At 38.8% G+C, this 19012-nt stretch overlaps 1 long non-coding RNA gene across 2 annotated transcripts in view; it reads right to left on the minus strand.

Annotated features, from left to right (window-relative positions):
* Window positions 1–19012, minus strand: part of LOC116632198 — a 142097-nt gene that overhangs the window by 22997 nt on the left and 100088 nt on the right. For both annotated transcript variants that reach the window (XR_004299358.1, XR_004299357.1), the window contains exon 2: window positions 3501–3576. This is a non-coding gene — a long non-coding RNA (uncharacterized LOC116632198). The remainder of the gene's footprint in view (window positions 1–3500; window positions 3577–19012) is intronic.

Below are 19012 nucleotides of genomic sequence, written 5' to 3' on the forward strand. Positions count from 1 at the left end.
AGAGGTTTGGCTCACATAGTACAATTCTGTTTTCTATTCTAATCCATGCAACAACCATGTAAAACCATTTCAAAGACATATCCATAGTGGGATGTAAAAGCATATTTTTTAAAAAGTAACCACTCTAATAATACCTCACAGCTCACATATATAATATTTATGCATGTATATTTTTAGTTAAAAAATATCCCTCATATGTTTCCAAACCTGTCTTTCTTTCAACAAAGCAGGAAAGAATATGCAATGGAAAAAAAAGACAGTCTCTTCAACAAATGGTGTTGGGAAAGTTGGACAGCCACATGCAGAAGAATGAAACTGGACTATTTTCTTACACCACACACAAAAATAGAATGGAACCCATCCTTGAGCAGAGATTTTCACTTCAGTGACTTTTTACAGGCTATGAATACCCAGGATGCATAAACAAAGTTCTGAATTATGCTAGTGGATTATTTGATCAATCTTTTGAAGACGAGTGGGGAGGATCTCACATCTGTAATTATTGGTTTGATGACTCCATGCAGGTAGGAATATGTCTGTCTGTCTTACTGTATTCCCTGAAGCTAGCACAATGTCCAGCATACACTAAGCATTCAATATTCATGCAGTAAAAGCACAAACACATGAATTCCAGCTACTGGCCTGATCGCTGATGAACATTAAATCTGCTAATTTTGAGTTTAGATTCTGATTTGGACTGGGACTTTAAGGATTGCTAGTTACAGAAAGGTTTTGGAGAGAACTTAAGCCTGAAGGTATTATAATTATGAAGAAATGGTGGCATCTTTGGAGACTAAGGCAAGCATACACCTCAGAGACAGCCCCTGGGGATGGAAACATAGGAGGAAACCCAAGTCATCATTTCTTTGTGCTCTTCTGCTTGTTGTGCACCCATTTCATTTCTCTTTCTCCCTGCAGGTTGACTTTAGTTGACAGAGAGAATGAATGCACGAACTCTGGTCAAAATCCCAATGACGGTCACAGTCTCTTACCAGCATCCACACATGAAGATTGCCTAGCCCGCTTATTCATAAAGTCTGCAGCCAGAGCACAAGGTAGAATAGCCTTTGTAGCAATCATATCAAGGGTCAACACGTTAGGCTGAGCTACTCTGCAAATCACCAATAATGCGGGGTCTACGCGGCAACACTTACAGGAGAACCAAACTCAAAAAGGAACTCCCCCCCCTTACCATAGAAAAGATATAGGAGACTTCCCAGTTCAGAGACACTTGCTCCCACATAGCAGTAAATGCTGTCCCTCCACTCTTTCCAAGTGCTTGAACGTTATGTCTCTCACTTTGGATGGTGGAACCCATAATGCTAATAGGCAGCTGCTGTTCAAGTTCAGCTTCTATCATTTGCCATCAGAATCTTCAGTGATCGGGGTGACCATATAATTTAGCTTCCAAATCAGGACATTTTGAGAGAAGACACTATTCATAATCATCCTGAGACAATGGATATAAGCAGGGAATGTCTCAGGCAAAGTAAGACACATGTCATCTTATGAATAATATACAAAATGGTGTTCTCTGCTTTGTCATCCACATGGAGGAACATGATTGTAGCTCACAACTTCCAGTACATATGTCCTCAGGTCCATATCCCCATGACAGAATCACCAATTCTCAGAAATTCAAAGAGACCAATTACTCATGACCAAGAAGGTGGGTTTACATTGTAAGAAAATAGATTCTGGGAGTTCTGAAGCCCTAACTCTTTGTTTGTTTGTTTGTTTGTTTGTTTGTTTGGAGGGAGGGAGGGAGGGAGGGAAATAGGAGGGGGAATGGTTGCAATTTCAGAAAAATGGAATCTTTGGGAAGCCATTATCCTATTTAAGTAAGTTTAATGGTGTAGAGGAGCCCTAGAGGCCAAAGAGTTCCCATGAAAATGACTATACAATTTAGTGAGTAAGCCTGCCATCGTTCCATGGATGCTTGCAGGAGACAAGAGATTCCTGTGTCAGAGACAGGACTTTCTTTTTCACAGCCAAAGCAGCCACTGATCACCATTATTAACCAGTAGCCTATGACACTATTCCAGCTCTGTCACCAACCAGCTGTATTGTCTGCAAAGTCATTTGGCTTTTCAAATATTTAGTTTCCTCACCTTTATTTTTGCACAATGCAGACTCAGCCCTAAAATAAATTTCAAAACCAATATACTTAAACAATAGTGCTTGGGGGGAGCCCGGGTGGCTCAGTCATTAAGCGTCTGCCTTTGCGGTTCAGGTCATGATCCCAGGGTCCTGGGATTGAGCCTCACATCGGGCTCCCTGTTCCGCGGGAAGCCTGCTTCTCCCTCTCCCACTCCCCCTGCTTGTGTTCCCTCTCTCTCTGTGTCTCTCTCTGTCAAATAAATAAAATAAAAATCTTAAAAAAAAAAAGACAATAGTGCTTGAGAAATGATTGTTCTTTTCTGAGTTCACAAGAGTGTAATCAATTACCCCATACTTTTAAAAGGTTACCATGTTACACAAGAAATTACAATACAGTTTAAGATCGTGAGAAAGGTATAGTAATCTGTAATTCAAATTATAAATATAAAACAAGAGACCTCTTTTGGTAGACACTGTTCAAATAATACAGGATGCAAGCTTAACCTTTTATAGAGATCCACTACTATGTTGATTTAGCAGCAAAGCAATGAAGTGTTACGTTGTGAACATGAGTTTGAAACAGGAACTCTCTTGGGTGAATGCCACTGAACCACACCAAATCCTTTATTTTACTAAAATCCCGCTCTCAGACAACTTTCCAACCAATTATACATATTTGTCCTTTACGCTTCATCAGTTTCTCAACTTGTAGATATAAATAAAATGTTTTGTTCAGTGAATCTGTTCAATTGTAGTCACTGTAATTATGACTATTTTTAAATGATCCTCGCTGTATTTTTCTATGCTGTAAAATAAATTAGAATTTTGTTTTTAGGAATCTTTTCTCTGTTCTTTGCAGCAACATAAGGTAATGTGATCCAATAGTTTCACTCCACTCTCACATGGACTTTTCATTCCAGCTTCTCTCACCTTCCTCTGGAGTGTTAATTACATGTGACATCTGATACTAATTGGACAGATGCAGTTCTATATAGCCCTAGTTCTTTCAGCATTATTATATTTACTGTGAATTATCTTTACAGACTTCCACAAAAATTTACTGATGATGATATTTTCCATCTTCCCCTTTATTTTCATGAGAACATCTTCCTGATCTTTTGAAAGGAATTTGTTTGTGTGCACATGTAGATGTGTTTATCATCTTTTTTAAAATCTTATTTAGGAATTCCTAAGCCTTGAAGTAATACAGACATTTTAAATTCCATGACAGGGTTTTAATTGAACAAAATGTCCCTTCAAACCCGGTAGCCATAATGGAGGTACCCCTTCCACGACAATCCTATAAAAGTATTTTAAAAGTAGGAGGTTCCTCTTTTCACCTCTGGCATCCATTTTTCAGTTCATAACTATGATGTTTTAACTCCAGGATCTGTTTATACCTGGTTTGGAATGCAGCTTAAAATCGTGTATTCATCAGTTCAGCTAAAGAAGTTACAGGTGCTAGTCAGTGCACTCCTAGAAAAGTGAAAAGAAAAAGAAATAGTTTAAAAATTGCCAAATTTTTTAATGAGAAAAGACAAATATGCTATGTCAAATAAGATCATTGCCCCATCCTGCTACGAAGTTTAATGCTTCAGAAACCAAGTTAAATAAATGTGGCCACCTGACGAACCTATATGGGACTTACTTATTTTTTCTTCTGAATATTGGTAAAAGCAGCAATAGGCCATCACCCAATTGATAAATACTCTATCCAGGAAAAGTGATGACCATATATCTATATATTTAGTCAAAAGGTAAAGTTAGTTTTTAAAATTTACTCAGGGTGGCTCAGTCAGTTAAGCATCTGACTCTTGATTTTGGCTCAGGTCATGATCTCAGGGTTGTGAGATCCAGGCCCATCACTGGGCTCCACTCTCAGCGGGAAGTCTGCTTGAGATTCTCTCCCTCTACCCCTCCCCACTGTGTTTCTCTCTCTATCTCTCTCTCAAATAATAAATAAATAAATCTTTAAAAAATTTAATCAAAAATTCAGCTCTGTAATCATTCATTCACTCATTCATTCTCTGTGTATGTCAGGCCCTGGAAAAGAGTTGTCTGGTATACAAGATCTCTGTCCTCATTGAGGAAATGACCTTCTAGTGGAGGAGTTGAGCAGTAAACAAGCAACAAAATAAATCAATGAATTTAATAAGTACAGAAGATAATGAGTGCAAGAAGAAAATAACCAGCTTGTACAGATAGAGAATAAAAATGATGCTGGTCAGATAGGATGGGCAAGAGAGGTCTCTCTATTAAACTGAGACCCAGATGATGAGAAGAAGCCCCTTTGGGAATAGCTGGATTTCTGCTGAAACAAGGAAAACAAGTGAATAATCAGAAAAGAGTTTATAGATACAAGTTTGCTGACCATGAGCAGGAGCTTTGGCAGCACAGGGACCAGGGAGATGGAGTCAGATTGGCAAGTATACTGAGCCCAGAATGGAGATAAGGTTATACTGGATACCTGGGGGGCTTGGCCTTCAGACCATAACTCAGATGAACCGGGAAGGGGGCATGATTGAAGGAATTATAATAAATTCTTAATAAAAGTAAGCATTGTTCTAATATTGAAGTCTCAAATATTTTGCTAGGTGGTGTGGCGTCCTAAACCAGCTACTAGCTATTAAAGCACCATTACTCAAGCTGTGATGACATAAATTTCACATCAATACCTTCAACAAATTACAATAGTTTAAAAATGAAATTTGCTACATTTTGCATGACATATTCCTGACACTACCTAGTCCCTATACCTCTTGCTAGGCTGAACATTCAATGAGAGTAGAACTGGGTGCTGATTCCCTACCACTCCTGAAACTTTTACCATGGATCAATACACTGCCATAGAATCATTTCAGATAACAAAGTGCTGTTGCTAAGTAATTTTTTCCTTACTCTGCAACTATTTGACTCAGTTGATTACTGCCAGTGTTAACAGATCTTTTAATAGGTTAAACACCTTCATGAGTTAGCTTTGTTCTCTTTCAAGGCCTCAAGGTTCACCCCTGAAACTGCCAGTTTTCTCAAGAGACCATTTTGTTTTTTGTTTTTTGTTTTTAAATAAAAAAATAACTCAAAGCACAAGCCCTAAAATCATAGGTCAATTGTGTCACAGGGAACAGACATTCACTATACTCTTTTGCCACAGAGTAAAATACTTACTTTGTACTGAAGCAGAGACACAAAAAAGGTAAGTGAGATCATAAAGAAAAACTATGATGAAAAAGAGGAGTGAATACCTACCCTGGCAGTAAAGAACAAGGAGACTCCAAATTATCTTAAACATAAACCTTACTATATGACCACTAATATGACCCAGAAAGAACTGACTGGCCATTTACAGGTGAATGTGTTGGAACAGGGGGAGAGAGGCTCAAGCAACCGATTCATTTGACGTTTTCATCCCCTTTAAAAAAAAAAAAAAAAGAGTGAAAGAATGGGTTTTTTTTAATCCTCATTTTCAACATAAACTGAAATCTGTTAGAAGCTGTAAAATCTAGTTGTCTGGAGGTTACCTGAGAATAAAGGAATTGGAGACACTAGCTCTCTATATATCAGAAGTAGTGGCCTGAGAGGCAGAGATTTACTTAGAGAACCTGATGGCATAGCAAGAAACTCTAGTAAATAACGTAGAAAAGGTAGAGATGAGAGAAAAGACCTTCAGAGAAATGAATTAGGTTCCTTTTTATTCCCTCCTAAAGAACTGAAGTCAGTTCCCAGACACAGAACCATAGCTTGAACCCTGGCAAACTGGAAACTCTGTCATAAGACAGTGAGTTCCTGATATTCCTTCTAAAGGAGATCTGTCCCGGGCGCCTGGGTGGCTCAGTCGTTAAGCGTCTGCCTTCGGCTCAGGTCATGATCCCAGGGTCCTGGGATCGAGTCCCGCATCGGGCTCCCTGCTCAGCGGGAGGCCTGCTTCTCCCTCTCCCACTCCCCTTGCTTGTGTTCCCTCTCTCGCTGTGTCTCTCTCTGTCAAATTAATAAATAAAATCTTTTAAAAAAATAAATAAATAAAGGAGATCTGTCCCAAAAGCATAATGACTTGGTCACCAGAAGCAGGAGTTCTGCTATGGGATTGGCTGTATTACTTCATATGAAAAGGTATTCAAATATTAATTGTCCCAAAAATCCAAAAGCTACTGACCTTGCATTGAGAACTTTCTATAATGACAACAAGAAGTGAGAGCAGAAAAGCACTCTGAATTTGGGGTAGAATAGATTCTATCGGCGTCAATGACAAGCTTGTTGTACTTGCATAGGACATGAGTGACAGGAGCTATTACAATTTCAGTCAGCATGGCTGGAAAATGAGATAAGTAGTAAATGTCTAGTTCTAGAGGTACTGACCTTCTGTTCCATGAAGGAGCAAAATATTGTGAATTACTATCTTGGCTAGGAAGAAAGAGCAAATCCAGGCCCACTGCACCTAAAGGATCTACAAGTTCACCACTTCACTACTACGAGAGTAATGGGAAAGAAGTACTTCTCCACATTATAGTTTATGCATCAAAAATCCAATCCAATTAAAGCTATCTTTCAAAGAAATAAGGGTCCCAAGGTGGTTGGTACTAAGAAGTCTAGGCTAAACCACAGATACAAAGTCATCTTTAGCTACAACATTTGGGCCACACATGGTTAAAGATGCTAAAAATGCTTAAGTCAGAGCAGAATGCATGGTGGTGCCATCAGCTTCTTGCTACATGTCCACACCACTGGAAGAAGTGATTTAACAGATTAATTCCCCTTCCATGGACCTCTGAGTTACAGTGATACAAAACACTGAGTTCCTAAAGATACAACACTGCTACATTCCAAAACAAGTAAGCGGTTCTCTTTAGCTATAGCAGCACTGTCCAATAGGTAGCCTCTAGCCACATGTAGCTATCGACCACTTGAAAGGTGGCCAGTGATGTGTTGTTAAGGTAAAATATATACTAAATTTAGAAGACTTACTATCAAAATATGTAAAATATTTTATTAATAATTCTTCATGTTTGCTACATGTTAAAATAATAATCTGTTGGAAATAGTGGGTTAAATAAAACACATTCTTAAAATAATTTTACCTGTTTCTTTTTAGTTTTCTAATGTGGTTACTAGAAAATTTTAAATTATGCACGTGCCTCACAACGTATTTCTATTGGACAGTGCAGAGATACAGCTTTCATTTGATAAGAAAACAAACAGTAATGGAGAGATGAGTTTCCTCTTTCACAAAGTCTTAGCTAGATACTGAGTTTGGCCACAAAACATGTGTATCCCTAAGAAGCAGAAATATGGAATGCTATACTTTTCCAGGTGACTGAGAAACTTTAATTTTCTACAGAAATTAAATAAGAGAGCTATGAAATAAACTATTCATGTTGGAAACTACTAGAGCTTTTAAAAGAACAAGAGAAAAGGGGCTTAAAGAATCCTGAGACTAGACATCATTTGGATAGATGTACTAAAGATAATCAATATGAGGATTTTGTGAATTCAGAGGTAGAAACTAAAGTGAGACATACTCCAGAATGCATTTGTAATCTTGCTGTAGGCACACATCCACATAAATCAAGCCTAACACGTTTTGCTGTAACAACGTGAGGGTTAGTTTGGTCCATGCCTATTGCAATCGCCTTCCTGTATTCCTTCCTAGAAAGTTAAAGAGTACATCTCCCAGGCTCTGTTAACAGCTTAGGTTCCAGGTGTGAGTTCTGGTTCTATCAGTCAGATGCACAAATAGGAGAACTGCATTCAGAAATGAGGATTCAGGAAAAGAGCAGAGCAGAGCAGAACAGTCATGTTGTGAGCCTGGTTCTCAAGCTGATAGCTGGAGGGCCAGAGCTTCCGTTGGACAGACAACTTTTCCATCGTGACCAGGGCATCAGCTCCTTGGCAACCCAATTTTACATGAAGATTTGGGAGTTGTTCCTAGAAGCTCAGTTTAATAACTGTCTCTTCAACTATAAAATGTACGTAAAAATGGTACCTATCTTCTGAGCTTGTCATGAGGAGTAATGAACTGATGCATAAAAAAGGATTAGCACAGTGATTGGCACCTAAGAAGCAATTAATAATTGTTAGCTATTATTCGAATTTTAATATTAGTTACTGGGATTTGAATTCAGGGTTGATCATGAATGAATCTGCATAGTAAGTCAGATTTTGGCCAGAGGTTAAACTGATGAAGTTTTCCACTCATGAAAAACCAAGAAAAATCCCTTAATCTGGAGTCACATGTTGAAGAAAAGTTAGAGAAGCATCTTCTTCCATCAATTCTTAAGAGCTGATGACTCTCTCAAGCAGGTAAGCATAAGAGAGCTAGACTCGAGGAACCTGCCACACAGCATTACATTCCAGGAAGCTAATTACCTGGGACTGTTCAGGAAAATGTATGCAGCTGGAGAGGCCATAAATAGAAATCTCTCATTCAAAATAATAACATAGAAAGCAAAATAAACAACAAATCCTTGGCTGCTTAGTTCTTTAATTAATGGAGAATATTAAATGAAGGTAGACGTATTGTGTATGTACACATGTTTGTGTGTGTGTGTGTGTGTGTGTGTACACAAATGATTTACAAGTATATTCTTTTACATATCTGTGGTAGATTTAAATATAGCCCCCCAAATGTTATCCACAACCTAATCCTGGAACCTGTGAATGCTACCTTATACTATTACAAAAAGGAGGAGAATCTTTATAAAGTTAAAAATCATGAGATGCGGAAGTTATCCAGGATTATGCAGGTGGGCTCAATGTAAACACAACGGTCCTTATAAAAGAAAGGCAAGAGCATCAGAATCAGAGACAGAGATATGATAGAAGCAGAGACCAAGGTGATACGGAACCATGAGCCAAGGAATGCTGGCAGCTTTTAGAAACTGGAAAAAGCAAGAAAAATGGATTCTCCTCTACAGATCCCAGAAGGAATAAGGCAGGGCCAATGGGACCTTGATTTCAGCCCAGGGAAACCAATTTTGGACTTCTGGCCTCTAGAACCTTAAGAAAATAAATTTCTGTTGTTGTTGTTGTTTTTAAAGATTTATTGATTTATTTTAGAGAGAGAGCACGTGTGTGAGCGGGGGAGGGGCAGAGGGAGAGGGAGAGAGAATCTTAAGCAGACTCCCCACTGAGCAGGCAGCCAGAGGCAGGGCTGCATCTCAGGACCATGAGATCATGACCTGAGCCAAAACCAAGAGCCAGAGGCTTAACTGACTGCACCACCAAGGCGCACTTAAATTTCTGTTGTTTTAAGCCACCAAGTTTTGGGTAATTTGTTACAGCATCCATAGGAAACTAATCCAATTTCTATCATGACATAGAAGCCTTCCTCACCCAGCTCAGACTCTGAAAGCACTCTCCTCATGCAGCTGGGTTCCAACATCCTATAGCAAATAGCACCCACCCCAGAGAATGACCTTCTCAGCCTGGTCAGATGCAGAGACCTCATGCTGGGCCACACTCTGTATAAATGTTCTTCTTACCCCACTGAGATTCCTACTCACCACACCTCACACCAGGCTGCCTTTCTGTGCAGATGTTCTCCTTCCCCTCTTGTCCCCCTATGACCATTCCAATCCGCTTTTCCTGGGATACACCTTTCTCCCACAGTTTGCAACCAATAACCACCTGCTTTCTACCTATCAGAGAAGGCCAGACATTTGTTCTCTGAGAAATTGAACCAGTCCCCAAACTTGAACATACCAGGCCTGGGGGATTAAGGGAAAGTCTTCATATTCTCAGAAAAAGAAAAAGAGAATTCTGTAATAGACAACAAGAAATAGCTTTTAGAGATTAAAATAAAGCTGACTGAATTTTAAAATTCAGGGGAAAACGGTAACTACATGAAATGATGAATGTATTAATTAACCTGATTGTAGTAATCATTTCATAAAGTATACGTATATCATATGAACAAGTTGTATACTTCAAATTTATGTAATTTTGTCAATTATACCTCAGTAAAGCTTGAAGGAAAATAAAGAAAAAATGTTTAATAAATAAAAATTCAGTAGAAGAGTTGAAAATTAAAATTGAGGCTTTCTTCTACAAAATAAAGCAAAAACAAAACAAAACAAAACAAACAAAAAAAACAAAGGATATAAAATTAGAGAAAAAACATGAAGAAAAAGAAGATTATTCCTGACTATATAACATTGAGCAAATAGGAATTACAGAAATAAATATAGGGAAAATTATTAAAGGTATAATACAAAATTTATCGGATATGAATAGCACAGATCTCAACGTTGACTTTCAATCAATAAAAGCAAAAAACAAAACAAAACAAAAACAAAAAAATAAAACAACCCAACTCACATCAAGATTCATCACAGTAAAATTTCTAAACACCAGGGATGAAAAGAAGGCCCTAAAATCTTCCAGAGAAAGAAAGCTAGGTTGCATACAAAGGAATGGGAATTAACATAGAATCAAACTTGTCTATAATCTAGAATTCTATATCGAGCCAGGTTATTAATTAAAGGTGAGGAGGAAATAACAATCTTTTCAGACTGGAATGGCTGGGAAATGTGTTTCCCATGAACCCTTTTGTATCAGTCAGGAGAGACCAGAATTCCAGCAATGCCAAAAATCTCAATTGCTTAATAAAGCAAAGATTTCTCTCTTGGCATACTTGGAATTTATGTGAGTACAAGAGATTTTCCAGGTCAACCATCTTCCATGGCAATTTATCAACACAGTCTTAATTTGGGTCTTATGACCCTCTCTGTACAAGACATGATATCTTTCTCCATGGGGAAAGATAATGCTTTTTCCCAAACTGGCACATATCACTTCTACTCACAACCCACTGGCCAGAACTAGTTAATGACCACCATAGCTGTAAAGAGGCAGTGAAGTGTCACCCTCTCATCTGTCCAGGAAGGAAGGAAAGCAGATTATGGAGAAGTACTAGGTGTGTCTACCATATTTATTTTAGGAAGCCACTTGAGATGGCTTAAGCAAAACAAAGGAGTATCCAAGAAAAGGGAAAACATGAGATCCAGAAAACAAGGATTCCACACCATCAGGCCTGGAAAGCAATCAGTCCAGATTAAAGCAGGAGGATTCAGGGCTCTGGGAAAGAGGTCATAAAGGGAGGGGGAAAAATGGAATTGACAGCCTATGTGTGGGGATTTGGAAAAATAGATCACTGTCAGCAATGAAAAATACTCAAACAAGTTCTTAGAAAACAATGTAAATAAAAACGTGATAATTGGAAATAAAAGTTGTGTAGGAAAGAAAATTGAATTATAGTCACTACTTGGCTGAGCAGTAACATAATTTTTTTTTTTTAAAGATTTTATTTATTTATTTGACAGAGAGATAGAAGAGCACAAGCAGAGGGAGTGGCAGAGGGAGAGGGAGAAGTAGGCTCTGCACTGAGCAGGGAACCCGATGCGGGACTCGATCCCAGGACCCTGAGATCATGACCTGAGCTGAAGGCAGACGCTTAACCATCTGAGCCACCCAGGCGCCCAAAAACATAATTTATCTGGTCATGATAATGTAAACACTGACTATTGCTTGATACAAAAAATATTATATAACTACATTGGAGTAGGAATGAAAAGAAAAGAGATTTAAGAGAGTTAAATACTCATCAGCTTATATCATGAAGTCACTATTTAATGTCCGAAGTTAGTAAATCAAGGAATAACTACAGTATGTGTAATATACAACCACTCACATTGACCCTACTATCTCCTTTCTGAAGATATTGGCTGCCTCCTGGGCTAAGCCCCCCACTCCCATCTCTACCACTTTGCCAGGCTCCCCTGGCCAGAGTTAAGGTAAAATCCAACACCTGGATGGCCCACAAACCCCACATGCTGAGGGCCTATCCAAGCCAAGTCCACTCCTGAACTTCAATGGAATGCAGTACCACAGGGTAGGGAGTAAGACTTCTGGAGGGGCCACCAAAAGGCCAGATGGTATGACAGTGAAGGACAGAAGAGGTAGCTCCCCATGGAGTGAACTGTGACCAAAGAGAAAAAGGAGACAAGAGGAAACCATGCAGATAAATTTCCCTTCCTTTTCTCATCCACGCAGTATTGAGGGTGGTGTGACTCACCACAGCCCATGTGGAGGAGTCACACGTGGAGCTGACATGCGTGCTGAGTATCCACCATGTAACACGTCACATGGCAATGATTTGTAGCTCTCCTTCCTTCCCTTCACTTTAGCCTTACCTTCACCTCTCTGGGCTTATCCCCCCACCGCCCAATAAAGTATCAAAGTATTAATTCCTGAGTTAATCTGTTTTTGGAAAATCTAGGCTAAGACAGCATATTATTTTTAAATATAGAGATAAATACTTGAAGAAATGGCTTGCCTCTCTCTGGGAAGTGGGACTGCAGGATAGGGAGGGTGAGACAGGAGATTATTTCTAAGCCTTCCTTCTGACATTACTGATTTTTAAAACTATCTCTGTTTTACTTTCATAAATAAAAATTAATGTTAAAATAGGTAATGACTACCATTTTATGGATTTAAAATTGTTCATATACCTTTCCTAAGTTTTCCTCATAAATCGGAGAAACAAGCTAATAATTATTTTAGTAGTATTTTAATAATGTTGTGACTTAAACCTCTGCATGCATACACACTTTATAGATTTGTCTAAAAAAATCCTTTTATGAGAAGTGAAGAAAGATGTCACCTTAAGATCAATACCTCCTTGTATCCTGCTTAAAGTGCTATATTCTTGAAATGACAGCAAGTGCTTTATGGCAGAATAGCAATAAGTCAATCTATAGACTCATCTTAATAAATTATAGAGGAAAGAGAAGCAGCTAAAAAAAGAAACCATTTTATTTTTACATTGACTGTCTTTTGACAAATGGAACTGGGGGTGGAATGAATGATTTAATTAAACCACTTAATGTTTTATTAAAGTCAATATGGCCTCATGTTCCTGTGCAACCATCAGCTTATCAATAAAACCTCATATTTGTTTTTGCCATCGAATTCTTATTTTTTATTAGATGTGTTGTGTTACAGAGCCTCTAATTGTTTTCAGGAAATCATATATGCCCTGATATTCTAAAACCTTTCCATTAGGGGATCACAAAATTCTGCTGGAAAAAAAAAAAAATCAGGTCAGGTTCTGAAGGCATGATTTATTCAACTTGGTACTACTTGCCATGAGGAGCTCTATTTCTGCTCTATTCAGCAGAATATCTGTTCAGCTTTTACAGCAAAGGAGGGACTCAAGGTCACCAGTGCAAAACCCAGTTGAGATTGATGTATTCAGCAGGAAGCACTGAAAGACCAAAGATAATTTTCTCACTAGAACCTCTTAGTTCCTCCCCTTTCTTTAGAGTATGTCTTTTCTTGCCCCCAACTCCCCCATTCTGTATCCACCATAAATTACTGAAAGTAAATGGCCAGTTGAAGGAAGGAGAAAGCAGATAAGGAGAGGCCTCCAAGATAATTTCCAAACAAGAACCTATTTCCATCTGAAGCATTGAGATTAGATGGGAGCAGTCCTAGCAGAGAGAGGAAGAGCATGGAGATACGAATCCAAAGAATAAAACGTGACCCAACATGTATGCATTCCCTGCCACCCTGGATGTGGCTCCCTTACACGACCTTCACTTAGAACACCTGGGACAGTGTGAGGCTATAGACCAGTAGTCATCAGTTGCAGTCATCAGTCTTCATGCCCACACTCTCCTATTATTATTTTTGCTTTGGTCTCTGTATCGCTAGAGGGGAACTTTCCAGACAAAAACTGCCTCTTAGCCTGAAAGGAGTGTCTGTCCTTGCAATGCTAAAGTCTGTGCTCACAGGTCAAAGCTTCTGTGGGTGGGTCATGTTCCCACACTCTCTTAGATCGAGTGTCTTCTCTAGCACCTCATTTCACAGAAAACACAGACACACAGAAGAACATTTTAATCAAATTATGACACACATGCTTCCGGTTGACCTGTTGTGACAGATTCATTTTCTCAACATTTTAGCCTAATGGATCTTATGACACTTTTTAAAATTTTTAAAATTCACAGGTTTCACATGATTTGGCTTACAAGGTATTGACCAACTGGCTTGACTGACTTTTAACGTAATTGACTTGCTTCATAATACATATAAGCTTTCAACTGTCTCTGGTTACTCTCTTTGCTTATATTTTCTCTCCTTTTTCTTCTATACCATTTGTCCCTTATGTGATTTATTTTCTCACTTTTAAGCCTCTGTCCGAAGTGTTTTCATCTCCTTATTTTTACCTTGATCATGGAATATGGAATATGAATTAGATTCTTTTTTCTCATTCTTTTCCTCACCTACTTGTTTCTAAGGAATACCTGGCAGGGAAACAGGAGATTGGTGCTAACACTGGCATTTTAAAAACACTGAACAATGATATAGATACACAGATGGATACAGATACAGATACACAGATATGGATCTTCAGTAACTGATCTTTTGTCGCTAAAACACAGAAAAAACAACACATATATTCCCAACATCAACTCCCAGAATTAATAACTTTTGATACTGAATTAACTGTTCCAATATTTTCCCTGTGAGGATAATTTAAAATAAAACTGTGCAGGCAATTTATGCTTGCATTCTTTTAAGGAAAGAAGGAAGGGAGAGAGGGAGGGAGGGATGGAGGGAGGGAGGGAGGGAAAGGGAAGGACTAAAGTTCTCTTTGACAACCACCAACCTCATTTCTCATTTCTCTTTATTCTCTGCCCTACAGGCAACTCCCCCACACCAGGCAACCAGTAGCACAATATACATATTTTTTTTCAAATTTTTCATACTTATCCAGAAATAACACACCATACATATCCTTCTGCCACTTGCTTTTTAACTCAACATTAAATTTCTGCACTAGATTCCCTGATGATTTACATAGATCTAGGGCACTGTCATTCATATCTTTGTCAAAAGGCCCCTCACTACTTGCTAAGATAGCACTATTTGCTAAGTATATAGGGACAAGCTTACCTCCTTTATCCAAATGAAAACCCCTCTTTTATATATTCACATCACTGAAAAATGGAGGTTACTTTAGCAAATCCATAGTAGGACAACTTTACAATAAAGGCCAGATTTAAAACCAAAATGAAAAGCTTTCCTTTGGAAAGTTTAAATAATTTTATACTTAAAAAAACAAAAGCATTTCGCCAGCTGGCTAAATTAAGGCACTACAAAAGTTCAATCCAAGAATACTCTTTGGCTTTAAATCGGTTGCCTTTTCTTATAGTTGGAAATAGGATACATTTTTTTTTTCCCAAAAACTCTTGCCAATGTATACTTTCTTCTAAAAGAGTTAAATAAATGTCAATAGGCAAGCCAGCTCCCTTAATAATATTTCCTTCACTCAGATGATCTATTTTGGTTGAAGTTTGGCATACAGAGATGCTCTCATTCTTCCTTACACATTTCCAGAAAATATGTAAATAAGGCTCATATCCTTCTAAAGCCTTTTGCTCCAACGATGTTCAATAGAAAACATTCTTTCTCCCCACTGCCCTGAAGACTCACTGTCTATTTTGATGTTCTCAGAAAAGGGAAGATGTTTTTACAAAGTTCTTCCTTTTCATCCTATGCCCTTACCCTACTAGTGATTGCTTTAGGAACTGTTTCAGATAGTATTTACCTAGTTTTACATTTATTTTGCTTCTTTAATCTCCCTTCTGGGCCCCACTGGTCCTTAACCTTTAGAATTGTAATGAAAGCTCCCAGGAAAAGCACACATATGCACAATGACTACAACATTATACATAGGTGTATCAGAAAGATGGTAGATCTCTCAATATTTGCCTGGACCCCAGGTTCAGGTCCCTGAATCATGCCCAGCCTTTGCCAATCAAGACTCCCCCCTCTGCTGCTGTTTCTAAGATACCTCACCTGGAACACTGGCACTGACCCTTCTCTCTTTCCTCCCACTTTCCCAAGCCCTTGCATCTTGGTCACAAAACAAGCTATTTCTGCCTAAAATTTCAGGCAAAGTCGCTTGGTGGTATCATTTTAGGAACCATAAAACCTGTCCTGTACAGCCTAATGGGGATAATGCTGCCTTATCTATTGATAGGATAAAAATTGACATTTGCTGATGAGAAAAAGAAGCACAGGGAATGAAACAGCAAATCCACCAAATATTGAAAAGTATGCCATTTCTGTACAGTTAAACACCTTGGTTGATCCATTCTCTCCCCTCCAAATGTTTCCTGCCCTTTTGCTATCCATTCTTTAATTCAAAATACTTCTCTCTAGCCTTTCTACAACATGAACTTGTGTGACCTGAAGGTTATGGCCTGCAGGTGTTAAAAGAAGAATTGCTGGTCATGCAAGCTGCCAAAAACCAACTCACTCCAGATACTCTGGAGAATTCAGTGCTAAAAACAAGGAAATGTGACCTTTCTGTTTTGGGATATCACTTATTCTATGTATTTTTTTCCCAGTTCTACCAGGAATTGGTGAAAGCAGGTGACAACTAAGGTAATACCTGTATGACTCCCCTTAAGCCCTTCAATGACTCACCTTTGTTTCTACCATCTGTACAAGAAGAATAAAATACAGTGATTCCTTAATTATCTCTATGTATGTTATTTTCCTGAAAAATTAGTATTTAAGTTGATTTCCCTTCAACATGCTTCCAAAGGAAATTCCTCAGTCACCAATTGACTCATTGAGAGAACACAAACTTATTTTAACATCAGCCTAAGAAAAACACACTGTAGAAGATACGTATGTTGTCTAGGATTACCGAATGTGTTCTCAAGTCAAAGGTATGTCACTTAGGACTTAGAAATTTATTCTGGATGATTTGCATATGTTACTCTCTATCTGGATAGGTAATTGGGATCTTATTGCCCATTCTCAGAATTTCTATAATGACTGCTTTTAGTGTCAAAATGAAAAGAGATGTATGTATATAGGGTCTGCTCCATGTCATCCCACCACTGTGTCAGAGTAAGTTGTGGTAAGTCTTTGATGGTCTGGATGATGCAGCCTCACACTAGCATTATAATACCGAACCCAACCTCCTCAACCAAACTCATCCCCTTTCAAACACATTATCTCATGCAACCTACTACCCTCTTCCACTCCCTATATCTGCCAGCAGATCTGGTCAGGTATTCCTAAACACTTTAATTGAAGTCCACATCTTTCTTATTCTTACTGTCATTGCCCTCGTCCATGCTGTCATGCTTTTGTTCTCTATTAGAGTAGCACCCTTTCACTGTCTTCCTAGCCCTATCTATTCTCTACCTGACTGCTAAGAAATCTTCCTAAAACGTCACTTTCATTATGTCAGGAATTTCTGAAATCTCTTCTCTCCAGGAGTGGTAGGCAGCATAATGTCTCCCAAAGTTGTCCACACCAGATATCTGTGACATGTCATATGTGACAAGAAGACTTTGCACACGTAATTAAGTCTACAGATCTGAAAATAGGGAGATTATCCTGGATTGTCCTGGTAGGCTCAATCTAATCAGATGAGCTCTTAAAAACAGAGGACTTTCTCAGGCTGGAGACAGAAGAAATGCAGAAGAGAAAGAGATTCAAAACATGAGAAGGACTTGATTCACCATTCCTGGCTCAGAAAGAAAAGCAAGATGATAAGGAATGCAGGTGGCCCGAAGGAGCTCCGAGAGGCCACCAGCTGACAGCCAGCAAGGGAAGAGACCTCAGACCTATGTCCACAAGAAAATGAGTTCTGCCAACAACTTGAATGAGTTTAGGAACAGATTCTCCCCCAAAGCTTCCACCAAGCTAACAACTTGATTTCAGTCTTATGAGACCGAGGACAGAGGAAGCAGACTTCTGACCTAGAGAACTGTAAGATATTAAGTTTTTGCTGTTTTAAGCCACCAAGTGTGTGATCATTTATGACAGCAACAGAAGGCTACTGAACTAGCTGATAAATGCAAACTCTTCCTACTCTTCAAGACACATCAAAGTCTAGGCCTACTTCACTAATCCCAACTAATTTCCCTCAGCTCACAAACATCGCCTTTTCATATGTGCCAGGCCAAGCTCAACTTTGTACACAGAGCTTACATTCTTTGGTGAAGAAAATAAAAATCAATAGAGAAATGACTAAATAGTATAAATTCAGGAAGTGTGTGGTAGACACAGAGCTGTGCTGTCCCAATCATCCTCGAAAAAGGACTGTCCATCCATGGGGAAGGGAGTCAGTGGGCATCTCCAGCTGTCATCTCTTTCAGGACCCACTTGAGCTACAGAGAGCCACCTTTCTCAAAACCACACCCTTTCCAAGGAAGTCTGTATCTGGTAACTATGTGGGGAAGGGGAGAGAGAAGCCCAGCCATTTTGGCTCAATTTGGGTCACTCTCACTCACCCCAGAGCTCCCAATATGCCTGGCCGAGGCTTTATCAGGCCTACATTGCAGGTCAAATTCTTCCTGTGCCCAATCCTGCTCCCTCTTTCCTTTCATTGATTAATTTTTAATAAACAACTTTGACCCCAAACTCTACCTCAGCATCTCCTTCTGAAGAATTCACCCTGTGACAGAGTAATAAGTACTAATAAGAAAATTAAGGCAGGTTAAAGAAATAATGTCTGGGATAGCAACCCAAAGAAATAGAACAGCATAAAAAATGTCATGCTACAAAGACTCAAAAAAGTCACACAAAAATATAACAATTTTAAAAATTATGGTTAAGTTTATGTGAAAGTAATGTATATCCCAAAATGCAAGAAATAAAGGTGAAACTGAAAACCAAGATAGTAAGAATGTAAGCTGACATGGGATGAGGCATGGGAAGTAGTTGGATTAGGAATTAGGACTTGATGGCTAGGGGCTTTGATTTTAATGCACACACGGGGGCAAGAGAAAAGAACTTAGGCCCATGTGAAGCAGAATTTAAAGCTGAGACCTTGCATAAACCTGGGAACCTAAAAGAGCCGCATCCTCAGTAGAAGTGGGACTGGAAA

Source organism: Phoca vitulina, unplaced genomic scaffold, assembly GCF_004348235.1.
Source record: "Phoca vitulina isolate PV1807 unplaced genomic scaffold, GSC_HSeal_1.0 scaffold6, whole genome shotgun sequence".
NCBI lineage: Eukaryota > Metazoa > Chordata > Mammalia > Carnivora > Phocidae > Phoca > Phoca vitulina.